Genomic DNA, 13,447 nt, shown 5'->3' with positions numbered 1-13,447 from the left:
GATTATAAGCGATCATGCTATCATGGTGAATTCTGCAGAGATGCCTATACATCTAATAGCAAAATGGGGTGGATTATAGTAGCATCGTGATGCTGAAGGAGGGTATGGATCAGCGTTCATCTTGCACTCTGCATCGGTACCTGGATCAAGCTGGGGAAACTAATGATCCAACTGGTGGACCAAATTAGGTGATGAATCCTGGTTACATGCCGCCTGAGGCACATATGGTAAGAAGATGATGCTGAAAAGCAAGGCCCTGAATCAAAAAGTAGCTTCTGCAAATTGACTATCATCTTCTCTAGGGCAGTGGTCCCCAAACTTTTTACCTAATGGCCCCCCTTACCCCCTGTTCATGCCTCCCTACCTCCTGGAGCCAGGGCAGGAGTGGGCCCATGGCTCCAGGAGGGGGTGGACACAGATGGGGTAAGGGGGCCAAGGCTGGGGGCAGGAGCAGGCCCCAGCTGTGCCCCCAAATGTTCCTCTGTGACCCCCTAGGGAAACGTACCCCACAGATTGGGGACCTCTGCTCTAGGGTCTTGTACAGTCTAGACTCTTTTCCTTAATTTCCCACTGATGCTACTGCTGGGTTGGGACCACTAAGAAGACATTGACCAAGAGTCTCAAGTGATTAGGGATTTTTGAGTGCCCAGGTTGGCACCCTCCCCCACAACAGGTTGCCTCCTAGTCCTTAGTGGTGGACCCGAAGGACTCTTCATTTGGATCTCTGTTTTACCACTTTAAAATTTACAAGGTACCCTAAGCTGTTGTGTAACATGTCCTGTAGAGTGGTCTATGGGATCCACACACCATTCTCCAATCTTCTGAGACAAAGCACCACTCTCTTTTTAATTCCACTCACTTCACTGAAATTGGAATTTCACCCACTGTCTCACATTGCAGAAGAAACAGGAGGGTCAGGAGGGTATCCTGCTTCCTAGATTCCTGCCATCATCTTACACCCCAAAGATGATAGTAATAACAGGTGATGGGGAATTGAGGGAGGGGACCCAAGACCCATTACAGACTGCTGGCCTAGCGGTTGTTCCCCAAGAGGCTTCAAACAAACATCCAGGGTTCTGGCTATTTTTTCCAACGTGTGTGTGTGTGTGTGTGTGTGTGCATGAAATCCAAATGATTGGGAGTGAAATTAAGAGGTAGATGAGTTCTTGAATGGCCCCCTTTCATTTTGACTACATCTGGTTAACCATTATTACCTAGTAAGACCATCATGTTTTGGAGTGATCGTACAGTCCTGAGATGACTTTCAAAGTCAATACAAAGCCTTTACTGTGTCAATATAAGGAAATGGAAGTTTTCTATGGCTTCTTCTGCATGGGATGGAGAGAAGCTCAGATAGCTCAAAACTGTTTTATACTAATACCTTGTCCTTGTGTGGCAAAGAATTTCAGCTGATTACTGTAAAAGAAGGCAAATAGTCAGGGGATCCAAGAGAAAACTGCAGGCAGAAGCTAATTGACATAGAATACAATAAATGGACTGGTTATTGCTGAGCTTCACTAGTTTTTCGAGGCTTTTATTCCTCCCTTTGATGAAGAATGGGTATACAATGATGTAGCAAACCCTACTTTCATTATAACATGATTATTTCGGCTGTAAAGGTACCATATATTGTGTTATGACTCTGGCATGATGTTAAAAGGTTATTTCTCCCTCTTAATGATGTGGTTTGTTGTGAGCAACACATCATCATTAAAGGAGGCATCATCCAAAGATATCTGTAGTTGCAGGGCTTAGTCATGAGGTGTTGCAAGGCAGCTTTCACTCAGGTTATCATCTTTCAGAATCAAGCCCTGAGTGAACAGCTACAGGTGCTATTTAGTGGTGAGACCACTTCCTATATCGGTAATGCCACGTGTAGTCAATGGGTTCTTCATAGATTTTTAAGGCCACAAGGGAGCGTTAGGTCATCTAGGATGACCTCCTATATAACACAAGCCATAGGACTTCATCTGGTTACTCTTGTATTGAGCCTAGTGACTTGTGTTTGGCTAAAGCATATCTTCCATAAAGGCATTCGGCCTTGATTTGAAGTCTTCAAGAGCAGGCGAATCCACCACTTCCCTTGATACAATCATTGGAATAAATTATCATAGAAATGTCAGGTTTGATATACCGAATCAGACTATTGGTCCAGAGTCCAGTGTTGGTACTCCAGAGAGGGACTGAAATCAGCATATTTCTCAATACAATCCAACTTTTTAATGTATTCTAAAAACTAGTCAGTGGCAGAGATGATAACGGAGCTCAGAACCTCCTGGCTCTATGTTAATTTTTCAAGTCCATGGAGACAGTTTTTTTTTGGGAGGGGAGGAGTACATTTTAGAAGAAGCCCAATCACTTTTAGAACAGCTCAGTTGACAGGCATTTAGATACAGTTTGCTGTCTGTGCCGTCATGAGCAGCAAGCACATTCACGTTGAACTGTGAAGCTTCAACAGGAATGGAATTTTCGGCTGTGCATGCACAGCCTTGCGTTTTCTGACTGCAGAAAGAATTCTAATTTCTTTCACAATTTTTGCCAAAGTTAGCCAAGTAAATAAACTTCCCATGTAAATAGACCTGAGCAGTAATGTCTCAAAGGTTAGTTTTTGTTAATTGAGGTATCAGCACTAAATCACAGTTGGGTTATGAATGTTTGTTTACAGTGGCTAAAATGTATAATCTACCCATTGTAAAAAAAGATGTTTGTTTCCTGCACATCTATGCACACAACTTGAAAATGTGGAAGAAATCCTGTTCCAACCTTCCATAAAATCACTTTTGGACAGAGATCAAGTGTTGAAAACTTCAGCACAAAAGGCACATGTTTGGAAAGTTCTGAGTGTCTCAAGTCAGAGTTAGAATGAAAACTCTCTTGCTACTTTGACTATAGCAGTGTTAATCATGACAGTTACAAATATTGTTTAACTGAACCCATCTGATCTGCATGTACTGAGGGCACAGGAGTGCATGTCAATTAGTCGTATAATAAGCGATAATAGGTTTTAACCTTCAGATAAATGAAAGACCTTCAACAGAGAACTTAATATTGATTTAAAATCTTCATTTTGTATTTTTTAAAATAACTAACATTGTAAATCTCTATCCAGTGACACTGATTGATCAGCAATCTCAAATGGTGCCTATGGGATGCTGTCATCTTCAACTTGCCATTCATAATATGAAGTAATTTATCTTTACAGTCTTTAGGCATTTATGATTCACTGTTTGTTTGAAACTGCATTTTGAGTTTTTTCCAGTTAAACTAAATGACTAGACTATTTCCTTCCTTCATCCCACTTTTAACTGTTGCTGTTTAATTAACCATCACCTGCTGCTGTTCAGTGGATGTTTGTTTATGGCTAGACAAATGTCAGTTATAAGCTGTGGCATAAATTCTTTTGATAGGGAATAGTCTATTTGTCAACTGCTGAACCTGTAAATAGAAGTTGCCTTAAAATCAGTTTTTCAGATGACGTGTTGGGAAGAGGCAGTTTCTTAATTTTTTTTAATTGTTCCTCTAAATGAAGTATACAGTTTTCACTGGATGTGAAACATTAATCCCAAACTGAAACCATATGTGACAGAAGAAATCCATATAATCCTCTCTCTCTAGTACTTTACCAAGAGGTTTAGCTCCCTGGAAATGCAGCTCACATTTGCATTTGTCAGCTTTTTATTTTTCCCTTTTTTAAGCCTACAGTAAAACTTAAGTCTAATATTTTGACCAGCAAAAGAGGAAAAATAGATAGGGATATGCAGTGCTCTCTCTTCCAGGGCCTGAATTCAACTCCTCTGTAGTCCTTTAATACCTGTAAAATAGAGAGGCTTGATTTCTTTTTTTCCTGAAGTGCTGTGGGAGTGCAGCACCTTTGAAAATTGGACCATAAATATTTAATAAATCGCTTTCCCATGGTAACCTTCATTTTAATGCGATATGTTTTAATGTAGGCTTGAGCAACAAATACCTGGTTTCACATTTATGGGCATGTGACACACTGGATTGTAAATGAACATATTGAGATACCAATGTGGTTTAGACATTCTAATATCTTTTTCATGGGGGAAGAGAGTGGATGGTTTTCACAGGGACTGGCTTGTTCAGGGGATTGATTGCGACCTAGATGAAAGGGTTTGTATTACACAAATTCTAACTAAGACTTGGACTCAGTTCAGTTTCCTAGCAATGAAAAGTCCATGTTACAAAACCAATATCACAATTGACTGCCTTATTGGAAGGCTCAGCAACTAGAGAAAAGGATTTAATGGTTCTGAAAACTGAAAGGTTTTACCTTTCTGAGGATCAATAGACTTCTCTTTGCAGGCAGTCCTGGCCTCCTTCTCTAGACATTTTAAATGACCTAGATTGTGCCTCCAAAACCAAGAAGCCCGTTTAAGGTCAAGCTGTAAATTGGGCTCAAAGTGCAGTTCTACCCTGAAAAATATGTTCGTAAACTTGCACTTTCTTATTCAATGAATCTGTCCTCTGTGTAAATGTAGATGTGCTTATTTCACTGATTAAAATATATATTTTTCACTCCTGTTAGCCTATAAGAATCTGAAAAGCTTTTGGAGCATGAGCAAGATTCTGTTCTGGCATGCATGTCATTCAAAGAGTGACTGACTAAATTGTAGCTTCAAGCTGAACAGAGGTTCTCACTTCAGTTGCACCGTAACTGCACGCACAGTGCAATACACTTCTGCTAGGTCAGTGTTGGTATGGCTATAGCTCAAGTGGGAGAGAACATAGGTCAGATTTTAGGTTGAGTTTGCTGTGCTGGCAGTTAGGGAAAAAAGGGAAAATACAATTTGCTTAATTTACAAGTAACAAGATGCTGTCTGAAAGTCACTGATATTCCAAACATGGGCTCCCACAATGCCTTTTTTCTTGGAGTCACTTGTTGTTGAAGTAGAGCCGCACTTTTTAAAATAGGATTTATCCCCTTTCATTTAGGAATGAAGGCAACTACCGTACCTCCTTAGGTCTTGAATCTGTAATGTAATATGTTTCATAGACCTAAGAAACATATATACCAAAATAATATATCTGAATCAAAACCTGTTTCTGCTCTAAAGCATACTCCATTCAATCCGTTGTTTTCCTAAACTGATGTGCTGTATATTTTACTAACATGTATCGTAGGTACAGTAAATGATTCGTTAAACTAATCTTGTGGATCCAGTCTTCCTACTTGGACTCTCTAATTCTTTGCATGACCACGTCCATTTCTGGGGCATGTGGGGCCCAAATATCTATTTCAAGTACTAGGTGCTGCATATGCCTAGGAAGAGAGATTCTCTACACCAAAGGAGCTTCACATCCTGACCAGAACTCAGCGCTTAAGTTGGAAGGAAACAGGTGCTAGGGCTAAAGCTGGGTGACTGGAGAGCGGCGGCTGCTGGCCGGGAGCCCAGCTCCTCAGGCAGAGCCGCTGCCAGCAGCGGCACAGAAGTCGGGATGGCCTGGCGTGGTGTGGTACTGCCACCCTTACTTCAAAGCGCTGCCTTGAGTGCTAGGTGGCCAGAGTGGTGGCTGCTTTCCAGGAGCCCAGAGGTGCAGGGGCTATGAACTGCCGAGCCCCAAAGTGCTGGGACTGAGCCCCGGCACAAATGAAGCACGGCCTGAACTTGATGGGACCCAACTTACAAATATCTGAGTCAGGATGGGTAGTCTCTGATTACTTCCTCCTGTCTGTGGGGCAGTGGGGCGACTGTGTGTCCAGCTCCTGCTGGCTGCTGCCACCTCACTGTGCTGAAGAGTGTACCGATGAGTTTGGGTAGGTTGTGGGCTACTTAGGTCTGGGTGGAACTTAAAAATAAGGCCCAGGCAGACCTCTACCCTGAAGAACTTACAGTTTAAGTAAACAGGAATGAGAGAGGGTAGGAGAAGGGGATGATGATGATACCCTCTACCTTTCAGCTGGGAAACTGAGACACAGAGAATGTGATTTGCCCAAGGTGTCTCAGTCAGTGGCAGAGCTGGGAATGAGTCAGATCTCCTGCATCCCACTCCAGTGCCTTAACCAAGCTATCATCTGTTTTTCCTCCTCAAGTGGTAGATTCAAATCTCACAGGCCTGAAGGACCCAGGTTATAGTCCTGGCTTCTTCAGTGTGTTGCTGATTTATCTTGTAATAGAGTTTATGGTCTGGAACTTACAGATTCATTAGCTGACCGTTTGGCTTTATTTTTTTCGGTAATTGTAATTCGTTCAGGCCACTGTTACTCAACCTTTTTGTGCTGGTGACCCCATTTGGACTAAAAAAAAACCTGTGATTCCCCCTCTCTTCCCCCCCCCCTCCCCCCACTGTAAGCATTGGCCCAGGCTTCAGCCCCCATAGCAGGGCTGAAGCGTGTAACTTAGCTTCACAGGGCCTCTGTGGTGTGGGTGCCAAGGCAATTGCCTTGCTTTTCATCCCCTAATGTTGGCCCTGCACTTGCAACCCCCTCATAATCTGTCCTGTGGCCCTCAGGGGTTCACAGCCCCCAGGTTGAGAAACACTGGTTCTGGTTCTCCCATACTACCTATTGATAACTGGGAGGAACTAGTTGTTTCTTGTGAGATCTTTTCTGTTGTAAGAGGTATAGTATCTTCCCATAAACTTTTTTACTGTGCATTCTGAATTGTGAGGCAGCCTTCTTTGTGTTAGTTGTGAAATATAAGGTAGATGTGATTGACAAAATTTGAGTAGCATGGGCTTTGGACATGTTAAAGGTCAACTTAGATTCATGTTCTGTTAACAATTGAGAAATAACATGAGGTCACATTCACACTAGTGGATCTAGGATATGTCTTTGGGATAGGGATTGGTATACAAAATGTACATTGCTAAAGAAACCAAACAAGCCATCTTTTAATATAAGACGCTAATTTTTAAAGATTTTTAAACTAACCTTGGAAAAGTTTAAAGGCACATGATGGAGTCTTCACCACACACTCTGGTAGACGAGGGTTAATGAGGCTGAGAAGGAGCCACTTAACTGCACAGGTGAGGGGAGTTAGGTGGCCTAAGTAACCCCGGATAATGATGATGGAGCCCAGATCAGAAGGAACAGGTGGGGCTAGTATAAGGCCAGGAGCAGAAGAGGGCTGCAGTAAGGGAGCCTGTAACCACTCTCTGGACATTAGAGAGGGAAGGAAGGAAGCAAGCCTAGGGGGAGAGGGTGAAAAGGGTTAGGAAAACAGCAGCGAGGTTTAAGATTAGAGGGTTCTTGAGCTGGAACCTAGAGTAGGGGGTAAGCCCAGGTTCCCCGGCAGCTAGTGGGGAAGTGGCACAGCCTGTTCAGTGAATGGGAAGACTGCCTGAGACAGTTTGCATGGAAGGATTTGATACCCCAGCCAAGTTGTGAAGGGAGAGCACCCTGAATGGCAGAGAGAGGCGGCAGAGCATGTGAATGAGTGACAAAAGGGGGCACTGGCCCTGGAAGGAGCTAATTCCCCAGAGCAGCCAGGAGGCAGCACCCGAGTGCTGAGTGTACCCTGTGACAGGACAGCTGTCATCTCTGAGCTGTTCTTTGTGTATGTCTCTAAGTGGAGCGGGATGTGTGTGATGTTTTGGGGTTTTCCAAGGATGGTAAGGGGTTTGGTCACCATTTGCCTTGTAACCCTAGGTGCCTTGTGGCTGGGCAGCTTTGGTCAGTGCTCTGACCCCATCAGTCTGCCAGAAGCCTACAAGCGTCACCCAGACTTTTTCCAACTTGGTTACTCCTTGCAGGCCGAGCTTAGGACCCTTCCAGCCCCAAATTTGCCCCAGAATTGTCCTTCTGCAGGAACCAGTCCCTCTCAGTGGACCCTCACAGAGAGAGCCTTGGGTTTGCTGCCTTTACAGAGACAGTAAAACAGTCCAGCCTGTTAGCTTTCTGGAAGCACACACCTCACTGAACTTACCCAGCACTGATGATTGATAATGAAAGCAAAACAAGTTTATTAACAAAAGAGCTTGTATTAAGTGACGCCAAGTACAAGCAGGAAAGGTAAAAACAGTTACAAGCAAACAAAAGTGAAAACACTCATCTAAAAGATGAAAACTTAATCTAGCAAAATGGTTTCTCACCCACAGTCTCCTTTCCAGTCTTTTACTGGCCAGGACCAATCACAGAGATCAATCGCTTGGTTTCTTTGCCTCCTAAAATGAAGGATAAAGATGGAGTCTCTCTCTGTTCCTTATATCCCCAAATCCAGTCCTGCAGCTTGCACTGCTATAGCTACATGATCTTGTTAGCACGCTAGCTCAATGACCGCTAGCATGACTGTCTCTCGAGCCAGGAATCGCCTCCCCAGCTCCAAGTGTAGCATACAACTAAATGTTTGCAGACTAGGAGTATTACAGTAGCAAAGGTTCCAGCTGTACTAAGCACTGTACAAACACAGTTTCTCTCTCCTCCAAAGAGTTTGCTAGCTAAATAGACATCACAAAGGGTGGGAGGGAAAACAGGTCCAGAGAGATAAAATGACTTCTCCACAGTGCTGCAAGTAGATTTTAATTCTTACCCGTATGCACAGGTGACTCATGGGAGGAACACAAAGGGGGGCACCAGCTAAGTAGGGGGCACGTGACCCCTCATGTAACTCCCCCCCCACCCTGCCCACAGCCCGGGGTCCCCACGCTCTCCCCATCCCCTCTTCCTCTCCCGTTACCTAGGGGAGGGGGGATGACTCTGTCCTCCCACTGCGCCGGATGCTGATTTCTGAACCTCAGGGCTCTTTCTCCCTGAAAGGAGAAGAACGTGAGGCCGCCCAGCGGCCCCACGCCGGCAGTTCCTCCAGGGTGATTGTACCACCCCCAGCCCTGTCCTCCGGCAGGCCTGTACAGACCCCAGACAGGAGACGCAGCTGTGTGGAAGGGCTGGGGATGGGATGGGGGAGCGGGACAGCTGTGCTGGAGGAGCTGCTGGCATGGGGCTGCCCAGTGGCCCCATATTCTGTTCCTTTTGCCACTGCAGTTCCCGGGAGAGCCCTGCGGTTCTGAAATGTATCTTTTCAGTACAGTATACCGGCAATAAACATCTTAATGGTATGGCATACTTGACCGTACCTGCTTACTTGCACCACTGCTTATCCAAGATCATGCAGCAGCTCAGCTACAGAGCTGAGAATAGGACCCAGGTCTCCTGACTCTGTCAGGTCTACCCACTAGACCACAACAATAGTCACCGAGATATAGGTCAGCCCAAAGAAGACTGTTGCTGTTGTTCAATTATATTTTTCTTGGGCAAAAAACCATTTGAAACCAACAAAGAAGGATTAGCTCTAGACATTTAAGTTCTTGGTAATGGCTTGTAGCCATCCTAAAGCCCATAGCCTTGACCTGGGTGAAGGGTTCCGTGTTGCTGTCATGTTTGGAAACTTTGACCAATGACTCTAACTTCAGTATGAACAAGATGCATAATGAAGAATGTAAATATCTTAGACTGCCACTAGGTGACAGCACACTTATGAATGTGTTTTATGTCATAATGAAAGCAAAAGGCACTTCCTCCTCTGATATATTCCACCCTGACTGCAGTCCATGTATCTAATCTGTCAGACTGTTCAAAGTTCTGAGCAGTGATCTCCTTCTGATAACATTTCCAGTTGTTGGAAATTACGATTTTTCATGAAGGATTTTGTTGTCCGCATAGCTGCTGGTATATCTTCATGTGACAATAGAATAGTGCGATCCTTAGCATTTCCCACAAATAACAATTCAGAGGTCACATAGCAATGTATGGCACTTACTTTTGCCACTCCAAACTGATCTTTGCAAGGATGTCTTTTCTTTTGTGGCTTTTTGTGTGCACCCATTTGCAAACTTTTAGTCACAACTTGCAAGAGGGCATAACTGTGTTTTCCTTGTCAACTGCTGTAATTTAATGAGCACGTTGAAACTGATCTTTTGCCAGGATTGTAATGATTTCTTTGGAGACCAAATCCTGAACTCCTTACTCAACTTGTAACCCGTACACACAGGTGACTCATGGGAGGAACACAAAGGGGAGCGGGAGATGTCATATAGACGAAATAGAGACTAACCCATGTGAAGACCACGTCCTCTGTATTCAGTACATAATATTGCACAATTTTTTCCAGAGAAAATAAATGTTCCACAAAGCATCAGATTAAACACTATTACAATGGGTGCTATTATTCATATATTGCCTATGTAGGGAATGAAACCAGTTTCTTTGTATCTTACTATTGTAAGAAGGAAAATACATAGTCCAAAGAAAGAAACCAGTCCTTTATTGCAGTAACATAGCTGTGTCGGACAAAATATCAAGTCAATTGTAATCCATATTTACCATTCATCAACTAGGAGTGTTCTTTAAGAGGGATCAGATTACTTCTTACCTCGTCCTATTTAAACGAATGGGTCTGCTTGGGCTACTCAGCGCCCCCCCCCCAACCAAAAACAAAAACAAACCACAACAACCCTGTAACCAGTCTCAGAGCCTGGGTCAATTAACTCGGGCTCAGGTTCCAGGGCTAAAAATAGCTGTGTAGATAGCCTGGGCTTCAGCCCCAGCCTGGACGAGACCTAGCGAGGGGGGAGCATGTCAGAGCCCAGGCTCCAGCCCAAATGTATGAGCCCGAGTCAGTCGACATGGGCTCTGAGACTTGCTGCTGCTGCTGCAAGGTGTGTGTGTGGGGGGGGGGGGGGGGAGGGAACGTTCTGGTTTTGCCCTGTTAGCGCAGCCTAGGGTGCTACTGGGTGTAAATAAGGGTGACGACACCTGGTTTTCAGCCATCATATGCTTCTCAGGTTGTTCATAGAATCATCACGCTAAATTAAATGAAAACTCTAACAGATACAATAGAAGAAATGTCTACATGCAGAATTTCATATCCTTTTTAACACACCGATTTGTCTTGATTTATGTGAACTGGACTGAGCCTTTGAGACTCTTTAGTTCTTGACCCTGCTGCAGACATCCTGCATGACCTTGAGCAAACTGACTCCCTCTTTGCCTGGTTCTCTTGGTGATGATGAAACCTTTCTCTCTACCTTTGTCTATCTTGTCCAATTAGACTATAAGCTCAGTCTAGAGGATAGGGACTGCTTGCTCACCATGTTCACTTAAAGTGCCTAGCCTAATGGGGCCCAATTTCAGCTGAGGCCTTAGGTTGTTCTTAAATGTAATACTTGTACAAATAGTAATAATAAATTAGGACTGGGTGAACCAGTTTGAATAAAACAGCAAATGACACCTATCTCTGCTCCAAACTTTGTGTTGAATTTGTCCAAAATTTGGATAACTATTTAAATAAAGAATTACTTTTTGGTTCTGCTTTTCCTGTATGGAGTGGAGGCCATACTCAGAAGTGCTAAATTACTGAGGTGGTTATTTTTTTTTTTTTTAAATCTGGCCAGGATCTGATACTAGACATCTTGTAAGGGAGCTTGTTTCATGAAATTTGCAGACCAGTTTTGCAAACTTCAAGATGTTTTAGATGGTTTGGATAAGCATCTAAGCTACCAAGCTCTGAGGTTTGCTGATCACTATAATGCTCTATTTGTTATTTTAAGAGCAGGCTTTGGACTTTCCTGAGTCATTTGCTGGCTTGTAAAACCATGCTCTTTTTTGTCCTAGTTTTGCTTGTCTGTTTGTGTTAATATTGCTGCAAACCCCACAATTGTGGCATCTACAACCCCCCTATTTGTTTTTGCTTAGCAGTATTTTACATGATAGTACTGCTGACTTGTTTGGTTTTTTTTAGCTGCTTGCTACTGTGTATTCAAAGGTCAATTGCACGCGTGCGCATATATACTATATAAACGTGAAGATTACTTTGTCATGTACAAACACTTCCTACTGCATGTATACTTGGTTTTATTCTGAAACCTGTTGTCAGCAAATATTTCTGGTGAAATTCCTTCTCTTAGGGGGAAAGGTAGCTGGAAAACTTCAATCTCTGTTGTACTCTGTTACAAAAGCATTCTGAGGCTTACTTGCCTCTTGCTCTGTGCTCCTAGCAATCTTACTGTAGTGGATTTCAGTCCTGAGGGGCTTGAGCCTTCTCCCACTGATCTCAGTGGGTTGCTATTAATTTCATCAGTGGGTGTGGCAACAGCCCCCAAATTCATCTTCTTTTTTTAAAGTTTAAGTTTCCATGAAAAGCCACACTGACTTTTTCTTCCTGAAAGAGAACTTGTTCCCTAGATAATTTTACAGGAGGTCTCAAAGGAATGAAAACAGTTAAGACACCTCAAATACCACATATAATATTGTGCTATTAAAAAAAACTTTGTTTAACAAGCATATGAAAGGTCCCATTGAAAGGAAAATCCTGATGCAGCCTTCAACTACTGAGCTGCTATCGACATTAAAAAAAAAAATCTGTAGAAGTTTAAAGATCACTGTGAAAAACACACAGTAAAATGAGGCAGGTATATAGTAACTGAATGCTGAAACTCTAGACAGATGTCTAAATGATAGCAAAAATCTCCACTGCATAGAAAAGACATGGTTTGAGCATGCAGAATTTTCCTCTGGTGAGGAATGCTTCGTCTCGCTAATACTCATGCGGAAGTAAATGGAACTCCTGAAGTAAGGATTACAGACATGGGTCAAAATGAATCAACAAAAACACATACAAATCCAGGATAGAATAACCTCTCGCTTGTAGCCAAGGGAGCCTGTCATGGCTATACTTACCCAAATGGTATGGCTGTGAGTCACCATACCATCCTGCCAAGAATGGATAGTCCTCATCTGCTTTTTCAGATGGTGGCTCGTCACCTGTAGTTCAGTTAGGAAACAGTACCAGGGAAGTTAAAGTAATAAACTCAAAATGCCTATATCTAGGTTTCACAGACAAACCACATGTCACAAATATCAGTTTGATATTACCTACCCAGGGGGTGGATTTCATAACCAACTATAGAAAGGCCAGTGTTTTGGGTTTTTTTAATCATTTCAAAAATTGAATAAATGTTTGTCACTTATAATTAAACATGACACACACCTCGCTGTTCCTTTGGATCTGGACCCATGACTTTTTTTTAATTAACATTTTGAAATATCACAGCAGTGCTGGTGATGCCAAAACTCATACCTGCAAAATCCACTAAAATCTTTCTGAGGAGCTCAGGGATGAGGAATGTAGCAAACAATAGACCACAGAGCTCTCAGGTGAGACAATGAGCACAGCAACCATTTTAACGCTACTTTTACATAAATGTAAGTTTTTTGTCATGGACATTTTTAGTGTAAATCATGGACAGGTCACGGGAAATAAAAATAAATATATATTTTTTTTACCTGTTCCTGACTTTCACTAAAAATATCCCTGACAAAAGGGGTAGGTGGGTTCAGCACCCACTTCTGCTGGGGCTCCCGGGTCCTCTACTGATGTGGTGCGTGGGAGCTCCGGGGTCCCCCTGCCCCTGGGGCTGGGCTGCTGCGGATTCCCCTCACCCTGGGCAGCTGGTAGCTGCGGCTGGGCAGTCATGTGGAGTCCCTGCTGCA

The sequence above is a fragment of the Lepidochelys olivacea genome (assembly GCF_965140295.1).
Source record: "Lepidochelys olivacea isolate rLepOli2 genome assembly, chromosome: 1".
Classification (NCBI taxonomy): domain Eukaryota; kingdom Metazoa; phylum Chordata; order Testudines; family Cheloniidae; genus Lepidochelys; species Lepidochelys olivacea.
This window is presented reverse-complemented; position numbering follows the sequence as displayed.